Source organism: Trachinotus anak, unplaced genomic scaffold (assembly GCF_046630095.1).
Source record: "Trachinotus anak isolate AG129_WGS33_773 ecotype Australia unplaced genomic scaffold, CSIRO_AGI_Tana_v1 ptg000020l, whole genome shotgun sequence".
NCBI lineage: Eukaryota > Metazoa > Chordata > Actinopteri > Carangiformes > Carangidae > Trachinotus > Trachinotus anak.
The window spans coordinates 6,954,039-6,968,874 of NW_027273871.1; the positions used below are offsets into that span (position 1 = coordinate 6,954,039).

The 14,836-nt window shown below is 41.6% G+C and overlaps 1 protein-coding gene across 11 annotated transcripts in view; it reads left to right on the top strand.

The window, feature by feature from the left end:
• Window positions 1-14,836, top strand: part of sgcd (sarcoglycan, delta (dystrophin-associated glycoprotein)) — a 305,616-nt gene that overhangs the window by 102,071 nt on the left and 188,709 nt on the right. For all 11 annotated transcript variants that reach the window (XM_071506502.1, XM_071506496.1, XM_071506501.1 and 8 more), the window contains one exon: window positions 11,015-11,075. The gene's annotated coding sequence lies outside the window, so the exon portion shown is untranslated. The remainder of the gene's footprint in view (window positions 1-11,014; window positions 11,076-14,836) is intronic.

Genomic DNA, 14,836 nt, shown 5'->3' on the forward strand with positions numbered 1-14,836 from the left:
TCATACATTGTGGTATTACAGGTCAGTGTAGACAGCTGATGGTTTTACCTTAAAGCAATGGAATAGACCCAAGAGCTTTTGCAGGGTGAATAAGTCAGATGCACTTTAGATTCCCATCCCATGTACACACACACACACACACACACACACACACACACACACACACACACACACACACACACACACACACACACACACACAAACTCACATGCAACCTGACCAACACACAATCAGTAAAATGTTGACATCCTTGTTTTGTGACAGGTATTTCCATTTCCAGCTAAAGGTCACGGAAAACTGAATTCATGGCTTTTCCCTCACGTGTCCACTGCACACCAAAGCCCTCTGTCCATGCCGTGTGTGTGTGCGTGTGTGTGAGGAATCAGAATGATGAGGAGAGGTGATACAGTTGAGAGCCAGGAAAAGGAGCAGTAGAGGATGGAGAGAGAGAGAGAGAGGTGAAATTGCCTCTATGAGAATCCTGTATTTCCATAGTTGCTCTTCAGACACGGAGCCATGTGCAGAGAAACACAAGCACACTCACTAAGAACTCGCGCACACACCGCGCAGCCATAAACCCAGTCAAGCCTCCTCTCTGCGGAGCTGTAGCGCAGCATTCAGCTTTGATACAGCTGGTAATAAGTCATCACAGAGCTGTGAGAGCTGAAGGACCCAGAAAGGTTTATTATTCCCTGTCTTCACACACAGGAGCCTCGCTGACGGCTCAGGATTTACCCGATGACACATGTGTACTGTATGTTCCTGTAGTGGCTACGCAGGAGACATCGTCAGGGTGATTAAGGGTTCAGTTCTGTTCAGTACATTAGTGTCCCACATAATTATATATGTCGGGCCACCAGTTGGGCTGAGCTTGGCACATGGTTGAGAGCAGTGACTGCTTTGTTGTGACATCACAAAGTTCCAGAAGTCCCGACGGCTCGATTTGAGGCTCAGTTTCTGAATACAGGCTGTGTGCATTTCTCTGTGGACTGAGGCTTTGATACTTTCACAGTATTAATATAGAACCTAGACCTGCTTTATAATCAAAATACATGGGAATGTCTCTTAATACAACACAATAATGAAAGGTCCCATACCTTTAATTCTAAGTGTAGTGAGATGTGCAGCAATTTGGCAACTACAGAGAAAGCAAGCTGTCCCTAAGAGAAATGCCACATGTAAATGTAAACCAATCAACTCTAACCAACTGATTAAAAACCTTCTAAATGTCTGCAGTTTCTGTGTTGAATGGAATGTTTTTTAAAAATTTGAGTCGTGGTTGATTCTCTGAGGAAATATGAAACATTTCACCTCCTCAGCTCTTATTTATCACCGTGCCTCTATTCAACAGGATTGTTTCAGGGTCATAGTAAAAAAAAAAAAAGATCTCTCCTTGAAAAAGCCTTGCTGTTCATTCTGTCAGCAAAGACAAACTCTTACCTGATTTTCTTCAATTTTCTAAAGCTGCATTTGAACATTTATACTTTGTAATTTTAAAGTGTTGTTAGCAGGTTGTTAGCCTTTATGCCCCTCACCGGATAATTGTCTTCCCAGCTCTGTAACACACTGCTTGAGCTCTGCTCCCGTACGTGACACCACAACAACAGAAGCACAACATAAAAACAACAGCCAAATTCAGGTGAAAGAATTATACAGAGGATGATAAACCTATGAAATAATAAACATGATGTGGGCATATCTATCAAATATTCTACTCATTACCAGGCTGTAAGTGTGGGAGGGAGACGGCTGTTAATAGCTCACCCACTGTTCCTACAAGCTTTTCAGACTAATTGGGGAATACTGATGAAAGCCTGCTGGATGTGGAGGCATGAAGCGGCGTGTGTGTGTGTTTGTTTCTGTATCCCTGCTTTGTTGAGGACCTGGGCTGTCAGAGTGAAGTGAAATGGGTGCCGATGTTTTTGTAGATGAAGGTTAATTCAGTCCGTCCTTACTTTGAGGTTAAATTACAGATTTGGGTTCAGGTTAAACTGGTCCACAGACAATAGCATCTGAAAATCTCCCAGCCAAGTGGTGGCTTGGCACGCACCAAATGAACAGCAGCACACAGTGCTGAAGTAACACAGACATTTAATTAAGCCACAAAGCAACATGAAAGCAGTTGAACCACCGACAACATATGACAACATTTTGTGTGAATTTGAAGCGATTGATTCTGTTCTCAGTTTTCACTCCATGGTGTCCAGGTATGACCAACTTTGAGTGCTCATTAGTAATGAGCAGTAATTTGTCGGTTCAATACTTTGATCCACAGTGAAGTATCCCAACCCTAAAAACTGGCTCAGACATTCATGTTTCCAGTAGAATGACCCTTAATGACTGTGGTGATTCCTTGAATTTTAATTTAGTGCCACCACCAGCTGAAAATATCCTCTTCACCAGTTCTTCAGTAAACGTGTATAAACTAATATCACTGTCTGGGTTTTTTTAGATCTCACTGTCCTTTACTGTGAATGCGTAAAGAGTAGGACAATGTGCTAACATGCTTGTGACACATGCTAAAAATTAGCATGTTATTATGCTAATAAATGTTCCATGCTAACAAGCTGCATGTAAGATTGACACAGTGGCATGTTAATATTACCACAGCTGAGCTTAAAGCTATAGTATCTAACTTTTTCTAATTAATTGAAATATGCTGAGAGGTGCTCTTAAAGGCCTCTGTGACCCAGACTCATTGAACAGCTTGGCAACAGTGCAGACATATTTCACTCTAAAGTTTATTTCTGACCAATCACAGACAGGGGCAGAGTGGTCCGCTTTCAAGTCTCATGCTATAGTGTTAACTTGATTTCCAGGATTTGCATATTGTAGCTTCAAGCTGACAAAGTCCTCCTCAGACCTCAGGTGGTTATGGGCTGAGTCTGAAAGAGCAGAGCTGTCTCTGACAAGCCAAGCTGAGTGTGAAAGGACACAATACAGCAGGTTTCCTTTCTTTTGTGCAATGAACAGCTTCGATGTGTTTCTTGCACAGCTGCAAACTTTAAGTGATGTCCTAGGAAATATGGCAGTTATCAGACACCTGTGTTTACTGCAGCAGGTGTAAAAGCTGCGGGACAACGGGCCACTTTTTGCTAAAGGTCCCATATCGTATAAAGTGAGATTTCCATATCTTTTTTTGTATGACAGCCTCAGTCCACAGGGAAATGCACACAGCATGTATTCAGGAACTGAGCCTTAAAATGAGCTGTCAGGACCTCTGTAACTTTGTGATGTCACAACAAAGCAGTCACCGCTCTCAGCCAACCTTGCAGGATTTAGTTTCTCTGAGTGTTTGCCTGAAATCTGCTATATTTTTCTTATCTTCTTCAACACTTCAAATAAAACACAGGAAAAGAGTAAAATGTGGGACCTTTAATGGCATTAGATAAAAAGCCAAAAGGCTCAGTGTTTTATTTTTGAATATTATATCTGTTGTAAAGGGGTAGAATTAGGAAATGAATCAAGGTCCTCATAAGGACATAGTGTATGTAGAAGGATGTGAGTGAGTGTGCAGTTAGTGTCAGGTTCATTGCCAGAGGTTCGCCTCTCGACTAATTAAGCAGGTAGGCGGTGCAGATGGTGAAACTGCCAGCACCGGAAGAGCTGATGGCCATTAACGCGACTTCTGCCTCCACTTTAATCTTTCAGAGAGAGAGAGAGAGAGAGAGAGAGAGAGAGAGAGAGAGAGAGAGAGAGAGAGAGAGATCTGTGGAGCTGAAACAGGGAGGGAGAGATGGAGAGTGACCTAGAAATCTGAGAATGGGAGAGAAAGAAATAAAGGTTCAGATTGAGAAAACAGATGTAAAACTGTGAGACGGAGCAACAAGGATGGGAATCTGAGCAAAGAGAGGATGAGGGAGTATGAAAACAAAAAAAGAAAAAAATCAGTAGCTGAAAATAAAATGGGGAAGGAAAAGAAAGAGAATGTGAAAAGATAGTATGAAGAGAACGATCACAAAAGAGGGAAAGGAAATCAGGGCAGACATGAAAACAAAAGAAGAGTCAGTGACTGCCGCCAACAATAAGTTTTAATTTCCCTTCTTTTCATTTTCATTTCACTAAAGTGCGAGATACACACTGACAATCAGTAAGGTGGGGGGGGGGGGGGTGTCAGCTTTTATCTGGGGTGAAAGGCAACCCAGTAGTGCAGTGCTTCACTGAACTGAAGTGTTACACACTTACAGTATCTTGTTGGTTTGTTTGTAATGAAGTAGACACTATTTCCCTCTGAGATAGGAAGTATAAACGAGCATGAAATGGTAATACACCAGTAAAGTACAAGAACCTCAAAATTGTACTCATGAACAGTACTTAGAGTAGATGTCTTAATTACTTTCCAACACTGATGTCAAACCAAATCAAATCAAAAAGAAGTCAAAACATATCTGTACAACAACACATCCTCCACTGCCTCACTGCTCATCACGGAACACCAGTGTTTGGTAACATTAGATCATATATAACATTTTATATTGGTAATGAAATGACAAGCTAACATTTTAAATGAAAGGGCCATGCTATAAGCTAGCCAATATTAGTTAGCTAAACTGTAAGTTAAGGCCAAGGTTAGAAACAAGCAAACATTAGCTTTCATCCGTAGATACTTGACTCAGAAACTAAAAAGGTAAGAAAATGAAGTCAATTTCACAAGCTAGATAGTTAGCTACTGCTGACGGAGTGAGCCTGGCAGAGACGTTCAACCAATGTCAAGGTTGACAAATGGTACGGTCCACTTTAGGGGTGTCTGAAATTGTATTACAAAATTCTACCAGGCATGAATATGAGAAATATATTGTAATATTTACACTTGCAGAAGGATACACATGTTCCAACACCACCAAACTGTCGGGGGGCGGGGTCCAAGTCTTAATCCGGGGGGATCATACCCCCACAATCCCTCCTGTAAATTGAACCTTGCACCCTCTTTGTTTTCCTTTACTGTTCTTTCTTTCACTTTTTTCTCCAGACATATATTTCATTGTACTACTGGAGGCAAAATTTTCTGACTGCCACAAACATCTGAAACAGCATGGGGTTAGGGTAATCAAGTGTATAATATACGCTGTGCAAGTGTTCATTAGTTTATGTACCCTTTTATGCCTCTTAGAGTAATTAATAAAGTCAGTCAACGTTAAAATGAAAAATAATCTTCTTGTGTTGAGGGCGAGGCTTTGAGCAGTGTCAGTCGCCCTCGGTGCTGTGATCCTCATTTCTCTGCCAGAGAGACAAGAAACTGCAAAGTCTAAATATATAAAGAGAAAAAAAATGACATTCAGGTCTTTGCTCGGTGCCTTTTCCCATCTCTGATATCAGGTGTCCTTTCATGTGTGTGCAGCAGACATGATCGGCTCCCCTTCTTCTCTTGAAAAGCTGTGAGCGTGTTGGTTCAGTGCAGCTTGATTGGTTTGCAGTAGCTCATTTCTCAGCCGGGCTCTCGCAGGATATTTGCAGTGTTCAGAATTTCTGAGTCCTTTTGAGCCCCGTGTGCCGTCAGCCGCTGCTTCTGCCGCCTGCCCAGGAAATTGAAGCCTTCATTTTCCCCAAAGAGTCGGGTTTTGGCTTTTTTTTTTTAACAATCGTAGGTCAGTGAGAATCACATCCTCCCCTGCAGATTCAGTCTCACACTGGATGCATTTTCTCTCTTAGCTTGTTAGGTTTGCAAGTTTGTTTCTGTTATGCAGCCACCATGCCAGTCTGAGGATTTGTGGATGTTTTCCAGTCATCTGCTTGGGTTCCGTGACCCTTATTCGACATCCAGCAAACAGCACATTCACACTAACAGCTACAAACCTGCAGACACAAGCGCCTCAGTTTTTTCAGAGGGTAGAAATTATCAGTAAGAGTGTCTTGATTAAAATAAAGAGAAAACATAAACTGCTTAACTCCAGACTCCCTCTGCAAATCCTCAAACTCAGCAGCACCTTCAAACTCAAACAGCACACAGGATCAGGTGCACATCCTTAGGCCTAGTCTGCCACGCCATGGATCAGCACATCCAGGCCCCCAACCCAACCTGCCGCCAGCTTGCAATGCACCCTGACCCGATGAGTATCCCTGCAGGTGGTGAGCCCACAGGGTGAAATGAAAGTTGCTGTGGACACAAGAGGAGAGTGGGTTATTTTTAAAGAAAAGGTGCAGCTTGTCCCTCAGATAAAGCCAAACTAAAAGTAGCCGTCTCTCATTGATATTATCAGATTGAATTTAATAGAAGCTTTAGCAGGAAGTTGTGGCAAAGCAGAACCACAGTGTTTTTTTCACTAATCTTCAAGTGAAAAGACACAGTCAAAGCTGATGAGATATAAAACTCAAATAATGAAGTGAAAGATGCTGTAAATCCACAGAGCTGCAGAATCAGATGATAATTCTCTGGGTTCATCAATACAAATAACAGCTTCCACACTGCACATTTTATCATTATTAATATAAAACTATCGATTAGTGCAGTTTGAAAACAGCCTAAATTTCTGTGGTGCTTCAGTTTAATTCAGTGGAAAGAGGCTGAGGTTGGTTCAGTGCTTTTGTGTGTTTGTCTCCTATCAGTGCAGATCTGTCTGCTCCTGTTCACCTGATAGAGGCAGGACACATTCTTAGATTCTTCTGACCCATTATCACACTCAGATTACATACAGCCACAGTCCAGAGATACACAAACCGGCCAGGCCCATAACCTGCACCCACTTGACTAGTTGCTCTGCATTACGAGGTAAATGTCCTCCTGGGATGATCGTAAACTGATAACCAATGAATAGGCAAATAAACAAGTGTATTATGAAGCACCACGGGCAGTTTTCTTCAGTTGTTTGATATCAGAATTAGAAGTTTGGCGTTTATATGCAGGACAGTGGAAACCATCCTTTTGCAGTGTATTCTGAGGATATTAAATCATCTGCTGCTGGTTTACTGAAGTTTCTTACTTTGGTGAAAATAAAGTTGTGTTCAGGAGGCTGACAGCGGCCTATAAAACATGACACGCCAGCGCCCGCCCTCACAGCAGCCGCTCGGCGCCACTGCATGGTAATTTAAAGAGCGATGGCACAAGCATGAGGCAGCACTAACATGATAATGCTCAGACTCAGAGGGAGCAGCTGCCTGCGTGAAACTTTACTCGGACAGAGGATACACTTTTTAATTTCAGCCCTCAGCAGATCAGCACCACCCTTCATTAACCTGCCCCGACCTGCTCATTAATTCACATTCCTGGGCTAATTGGGCGGCGGTGTGTGTAATGGGTGCTGTATTCTTGTCCTCTCCGTGTAGAGCGGGAAAGAAATGATGAGCAGACGTGACGTCGGGGTTATCCGGTCTTTGTCAGCAGGATGGACATGAGCCACATGTGGGGAATGAATATTGTTTTCTGAAAGGATGAAAAGCCAATTACATTAAGGAAGCGAGGGTCACCTGTATGAGAAGCACGGATGTGCTGACACAAAGGGCGAAGAGGCTCGAGCTCTTTGGTTGAAGTGTTAAAAGTGTATGGTCTTATTATTGTTGTCATGGCAGCTGGTGCTGCTGTTGCTCTAATGACTGTGAGAAAGTTCATGTTTAACAAGCCATGGCATCATCATTTTCACTCTGCATCTACTTCAGAGACCGAGTGAGGAAACTTTTCTCCATCTTCCTCTTTGTAAGAAAGTGAACAGGATGTAAGTTCTTTGCATCGGTGAGTCACTGCAGTTTTCACGAGTTTGCCCTACACAAAAGGTCAAATGTACAGTTTGTTCTTAAGTTGTTTCTCATTGTGAAATAATTAGAGCGCCCACACAGACATTATTTCTGTTTGTCTTACATTGGCAGCGTGTTGGTAGCGTTGGACAGGTGTAAATTACAAATTACTATTTTATACAAACACTGTTGAAACTGCTGTTTTTTGCATTGAATATGTTGGAGCACATAATTGCTACATTACAACAGATGAATTGTTGTGGTGAAGTACACCATGTGTTTTTTTTTTTTCATGCTGGGATATATCGTCTCACATAACAAAATGGGAAATTAAAAACAACTATTACTACTAATGGTTTGCCTATACCAACCAGCCAAGTTGCAGGAAACATGGTCATAACCTCTCCTTCAGTCTCCCCATCAGTCCTCCAGTCTCCTCCTTCAACAGCCACAAGTGTTTCCTCAGAACAGTTTGATGTCACAGTGAAGTTGACCGTTGACCATGTGGATAGAAGAAATCATTGTAACTGTCCACCCTACGTGTGTGAGTGGTGGAACGTAGATTGACAGCCAGCCACTCCATTCAGTAATGATATGAGTCAGAAGTTAACGTCTCAGCTCTTCATTTTAATGACTTTACTGTTGCAGTCACATTAAAATGGAATGAAACTATGAAGAAAAGAAATAACACAAAAACACAAATGACTGCCTTTTTACAGAAATAGCATATGAAGCGATCTAATGATACAATCAGTGCTATAAACATATTCATCTAAACTTAAAGAAACACATCTACTATAATGAAACATAGGGCGAAGTGCAGAAACAGTTCACTCAAACTCAGTGCTACTGTGAATCCTTTTCAACACATATGATGACTGCTTAAACACAGTTACATGTAGGTGACCTAAACATTCACAAAGGCTAGATGCTACATAGAAGGTTATGTGAGGTCACAGTGACCTTGATCTTTGACCCCTAAAATTTAATTCTTGAGTTCAAATGGACATTTGTGCCACATTTGAAGTGGTTCTCCTGAGGAGTTACAGGGATGCTGTGTTCACAAGGCCAAAATGTGTTTGAAGAGGTCCCTGTGACTTTGACCTCTGACACTTGACCATCAAATTGTAATCAGTTTGCACTTACGAGAATGGGATGGATGGACAACCTGCAAACATTTGTCCTCTGGCTACTGCTAGCACAGAGGCATAAAAAAGAGTCAGTGCTCCTCCTGACGCTGTGACTCGTTACATGCAGACACACATTCACAGACACACATTCACACACACACACACACACACACACACACACACACTGTTGCAAACACTCGCCCCTTTTCAGACTCAGTAAGTCTTCAACTCAAAGCATTTTCACAAGTTACCGTTAAGCAAAAGCTGCTGCTTCTGCTACATTTTTTAAACCTTCATATGCTGCACGGCTCCACTTCGCTGAGCCGCTAATTCCTTAAACGGTATTTTTATTCCCCGACCTAAAGGAGGAATCATTAAAGACTCAATCAGGGTGTGGCACCAGTGTCAGTAGCAGCTCTGTACACACTGACACTGGATTTGCTGGTGGAAAATGTTTAGCAGCCTTCTGCTTCTTCATCCTAATACAGAACCACAGTCCTTTAGAAGAGCTGCTCATGCTCACCTCTTCTCTAATCTGCTCTATGAGCTGCATTAATATCAATTTCAGACACATAGCTGAATGTATTGTAGGGAACACAGCACTGACAGTTTGGTGATGTGGTGAGTTAAATGCAGAGTCATAAAAAAGTAGAAAACATCAATTAAAACTTGTTCCTGAAAGACATTAGTGCCACTAATTTGAGGATGGTATTGTTACACCTCAGTAAGCTCGACTGATCACGTGGTTCTGTTGAGGTTCTACATTGTCCAGATCAGGGTTGGGACCTTGGTTGGAGTTAGTCTGCAACAGGGCTGAGGTGCTCACAACAGAAACGTCTGGTTTACAGTTGTTGCTCATGAAGGTTTTGGTGTTTTATCAAATCAGCACTGTCTCCCATCAGGACTATCACAGCTGGAAGTTAAGCAGGATTCAAAATAATTAAATGACTCAGGCTCCAACATCAGTCATTTTAGATGTGCAACATTTTCTGTTCTGTTCTGTTGTTTTGTGCAGTAAATGTGAATCTGCAGCACTGCCAATGCATCATTTCATTTTGTGTTGTACTTATGAATATGTGCTGAAGTTCTGTACATGCATCAGTTTCAACAAGATACAGATTTTTATTGATCTTCCTACAGGCGGAGTTTCAACCTACACCAGACTTCAAGGATAAAAATCCAAATTCATATATATTCTGGATCTAACACTAAAATTAAATCCGTCTTCAGTGAACTGTCTGTCTGACAGTGCTTAATGTTACACTTTATAGAATGGCCATTCTGCCCTCTTGGCATTTATTTTCAAATGTTTACCTTTACTTCAGTGCCACCTGACTGCCAATTCAACAAAGAAAAATGGACAAAAGCAATTTGCAAACAACGACTTTGTAGTTTTGGACTGTTTCTTTGAATTTGGTCTTCTTGATAACAAAAATCACAATAACACAAATAACAATTTTTTTTTTTTTGGTTTAAATCACAAAAACTAAACTGACTGAAAGTACACGGACCACTCTGAACATTACTGCTGGAGCTGCAGCGTATTTAGAGTCTTCTTGTACTGCATCATCCACCTTTAGAGTGAAATCAGTCACTTGTGCTTTTCTCTCTCTACCTGAAGTCACTCAGTTTACTGTTCATCACTTTAGCTCCTCACGTTCTGTGTTATCATCAACTTGTTTTCCTCCATCATGTCTATTACAACTATGAGAACTTCCAGGTGAAGTGTTTAGAGAAACATCGAGGCCACAGTGTTCATTCAGGGTTTATAGTAAATATAGCAGCATCAACACCAGGGTGATGTCGCTGCAGGTGAGGAATTGGTGTCTCACTTTTTTAAATATTACGCCGCCAGCTGTAACTTTGCTGAACAATTTAACATGAAAACACAACAAAAGTCACACACAGCACAACCTCAGCTGAAACGAGGGCTCAGAGAGTTGAGACGACCTCCAGAGCTCCATGAAAACTTCATTTATGAAGGATTTTTTTTTTGAGGAATTTGTGCTGATCCTGTCCCTGGGTTCTTCCCAGTTCTGCACCTTTTCCTCTCAGTAATGAAACGATGACTGTAGGAGATCTGTGCGCTGATCCCACATCAGCACTCGCCTAATTGGGGAAACTTGGGAAATAATGATATGGGCTTGGGAGGAGATGATCAGCTTAGAGGCGGGCCATCCCTCACCTGCTGACTGTATCTTTCTACCTCCTCATCTCAGGTGATTAGAGAAATCCCCGGACCCTGTCAGAAACTCCGAATCAGCACACTCATACACTGAGGTAAGTGCGTGTGTGTGTGTTTCAGTCTGTAATATGTGCATGCATGAAGCTTGATGTGTGTGTTTGTTCCTATAGTGCATGTCTGCTTGAGTGTTACTGCCCTAACAGGACAAAATAGTCCATTTGTCAGGGACTACATTCAGCTGCGGATTCATACATTTTTGGTGCTGTAGTGAATATTTCTGGCAGCGGGGCGGTCTATGTGGGACACTCAAAATAAACTACAGTGTGTGTGTTTTTACGGTAATGAAGGAACATGTCACCCAGTGCAACAGTGTGACTCACTGATGTGTTTTTAATAGTTGCTGAACAACAATGGAGCTCTGTGGCTCAGGGGAATAAGATACACAGACAACACTTAGCAGGATCAGCTCAGTGTTTTTTTTTTGGATGTTTCATGGGATTTGTTGACAGAAAGGAAAATATCTCCCGCTTCATACTTTAAAAGAAGTTCATCTCAAAGACTTTCAGTCTCACAAAAAGTAGTAAAAAAAATAACTTTTTTTAAAAACTTTTTTTGGTGTGTTTGATTCTTACTTGTTAAGGAATTCTTTGATACTTTTATTATATTATTCGAATGAATATCCCACAGCAGTCAATGAAATGAGTGTGCACCTAATAAGTATAGTTTTGCACACTTATGCTCTGGACTGCACTGATATAGTACTTTTCAAGGAAGCTCCATTCACTCATTCACACAGCGATTTTTTTCCCATCATACACACACATTCACACAATGACGATACCTCAGGGTTCAGTATCTGGAGGAGCCGGGAATCAAACCACCGACCTTCCAATTATTGGACCACCCCCTCTACCTCTTCAGCCCACGAGTAATCTGAGGCTGTGACAAGTCAGCAGTAGATGTCAAACACAGTGGGAGCCAGACTACCTCTGGAGGTAACATACAGTTTTCCTTACCCGGATAAAGTGCACGGATAGAGGTGTAAACGTGGTGTTGGGACCATCTCCACACATTTGATGTCAACACTTTTAATGAACAAGCAAGGCAAAGCTTCACACTAACATCAACACACTGGTGTGAATCCCCAGGCTGACAAACACCAGAATCTCACTTGAAGCACTGAAGAAGTGTTAAAAAAAATTTCCACTAACTGTAGTTGTGAGATACATTTACTGAAAGAAAAATTGAAATATAAGTATTGTGTAACATAAAGTAGAGTTATAGTATACAGTACTGAAAGGTCCCATATTTCAATATTTACTGTTTTACTTGAAGTGTCGATTTTCATCAGAAGATATATTTGTGGTTTTAAGAACCAAAAACCATCTCAGCATAGTTTTGCATCTCCTCTCACAGACTTCTCTCTGTAGCTCTAGTAACAACAAGTCAGTTTTCTGAGTGATCCAATAAAAATCAACAGATTCATGTAAAAACTCAGAGAAACCAAATCCTGCAAGGTTGGATGGTAGGTCCAGGTGGACAGGGTTTGGGGCGTGGCTGAGAGTGGTGATTGCTTTGTTGTGACATCACAAAGTCACAGAAGTCCTGACGGCTGGTTTTAAGGCTCAGTTTCTGAATACAGGCTGTGTGCATTTCTCTGTGGACTGAGGTTTTGATACTTTCACTGTATTAATATAGAACCTAGACCTGCTTTATAATCACAAACACATGGACATCTACCTTTAGACTGTGTGGAGCTTTAAGTAAATGCAATGAATTTCTTTCTTACACTAGTGAGAAAAAGCACAGGTGCCTCCTGTAGTCAGGCCTCCACAGCATCTGCTTCAGTGTGAAGGAAGCCTCTTCCTGTTGGCTCTGCTTCAGTCGGGTGAATAATACGAAGGCACAGAGCAGTCAGTTACATTCTGGCACGTACTGTCATGTTACGGGAGCAGTTCAACTGATTTCACAGGTGCTTCCTAAAGCAAGAAAACAGAAAATGGCTTTTTAAAATCAAATCGAAGTGTGCAGAGAGGCTATGCCAGGAACAATAACAAACACTGTCTTGTTACCAGACTTGTCGACTCACAAGTACACATTTGGCTTCCTCTGCTGCCAGCGGAGAGAAAAAAAAAAAGGAATGACTTTGACTATTAGGAAGGAAAGAGTGGTTTAGCAGCGAGTGTGTCAGCTTCAGCTTGCATGTACTCGGCATTTGTACAGAAGCATCTCAGCGTCTTCATTTGTTTGGTCGCTATCTCCCCTCTGCTGGAAGAAGTGAACGATAAGAGGCTGCTTAGATTATATTTCAGTCTGAGGACAGAGACGCAGGTCAGGTTTGGGTCAGGCGAGCCCCCCAGTCCATCTGAGGATTAGTTCTGTCCCAAAGAGACTGTGAATGTAAGCAGAGATCTCTCCTGTGTTCCTGTATCAGCCATAGACCAAGAGAACAATATCAATGCCAACAGTTCACTTCAATATATACAGTATTAGGTAATAACCTGGCCAGTAAAAAAGAATGTGAAGCTGTGGTTTCACACATCAGACTCATTTTTTGTATTTTATTTTCTTCTTTTTTTAAAGATCTGATCGTATTCAAACAGATTTTAATTAATTTGAATTAAATGGAGTGAAACAATAATTCAGGCAGGGGAGCTGACTCCATCCTGGATCACCCTGTTCACACAAACCACCTGACAGGTAATTATCTAGGCCAGTGCTTCCCAACCTGTGGGCTGTGAAGATACTGCAAGTGGGCCACAAATCATTCGCAAAACCAGTACAATTTGGGTGAAAAGATGATCTCAGTCTGATTGCACGCTAAAGAAAAATGACACCCAAAAACTGGAGAATCTAAATGGATAGCAACAGGACGAGTTAAAAGGAGAGAGAGTCCAGAGATATAGTGAACTGACAAGTGATATTGTTTGGCCTCTGTATTTTTACGGGTTTGGATGTGAGCTGGCAGCATTTTTGAGAATTTTAAGGGGGGGGGCATGAGTTAGAAAAGGTCAGGAACCACCTTTAGACCCCATCTGTTGATGTAGGAGGTAAATGTGGCCCCTATCTTCATCTGGGAGGAAAAATATCCATTACAAAATACAAACATTTTATACTGACCAACAAGTGTGAAAAAAATATGTTCATAAATAAATCTAAATACTTTGTGTGTGTTAAATGTGTAAATGGTGTTTTTAATTATTAAAACAAGACCTGAAAACGAGCTACTGTGAAAAAACAGGCCGTGGTGAACATGAGCTGCAGTTGTATGTCGTGCTGTAGCAGCCAGCAACAGCAGCATGAAACGGCCTTAATTCATTTGTGCTTTCAGCGCTGTCACAACAGCTCAGTGTGACCAGTCTGTTCCTGCAACGCTACACTGAGGGGGTTTTACCACAACATAATACAATGAGACATGCTGTGTTCTCATGTCATGCCAGACAAGGATCTAAACCTGCAACAGAAACATCTTAAAGAGGACTTGTGGTGGCCTTACAAAAAGTCGGACATCCTCCTGCCTGCTGTCGGTTTTTAACCTGGAAGTTGACAGAATCGTTCTGATAAGGAAGCAGAGTTACTCCAACTTATGAAGAAAATTCAACGTCTTTTTTTTGAGGACTAGATGCAGAGAAAATGAGGACTTGTTACCCAGTGTGTACAACCGTACCGTGAATCTGCAAAGTTTGAGACAGAGCATTTGCAGAATTCTTCATGTTCCAGCTTAATGTATCTAAGATGAGCAGCAGACATTCGGCTAAAGACACAAAAATTCATTCACATTTCTTTCATTCCAGGGATGTAAATATTGACAAGTCCCTCCTATATTAAGGAGTCACCTTATGTCTGTGGTTTTTAA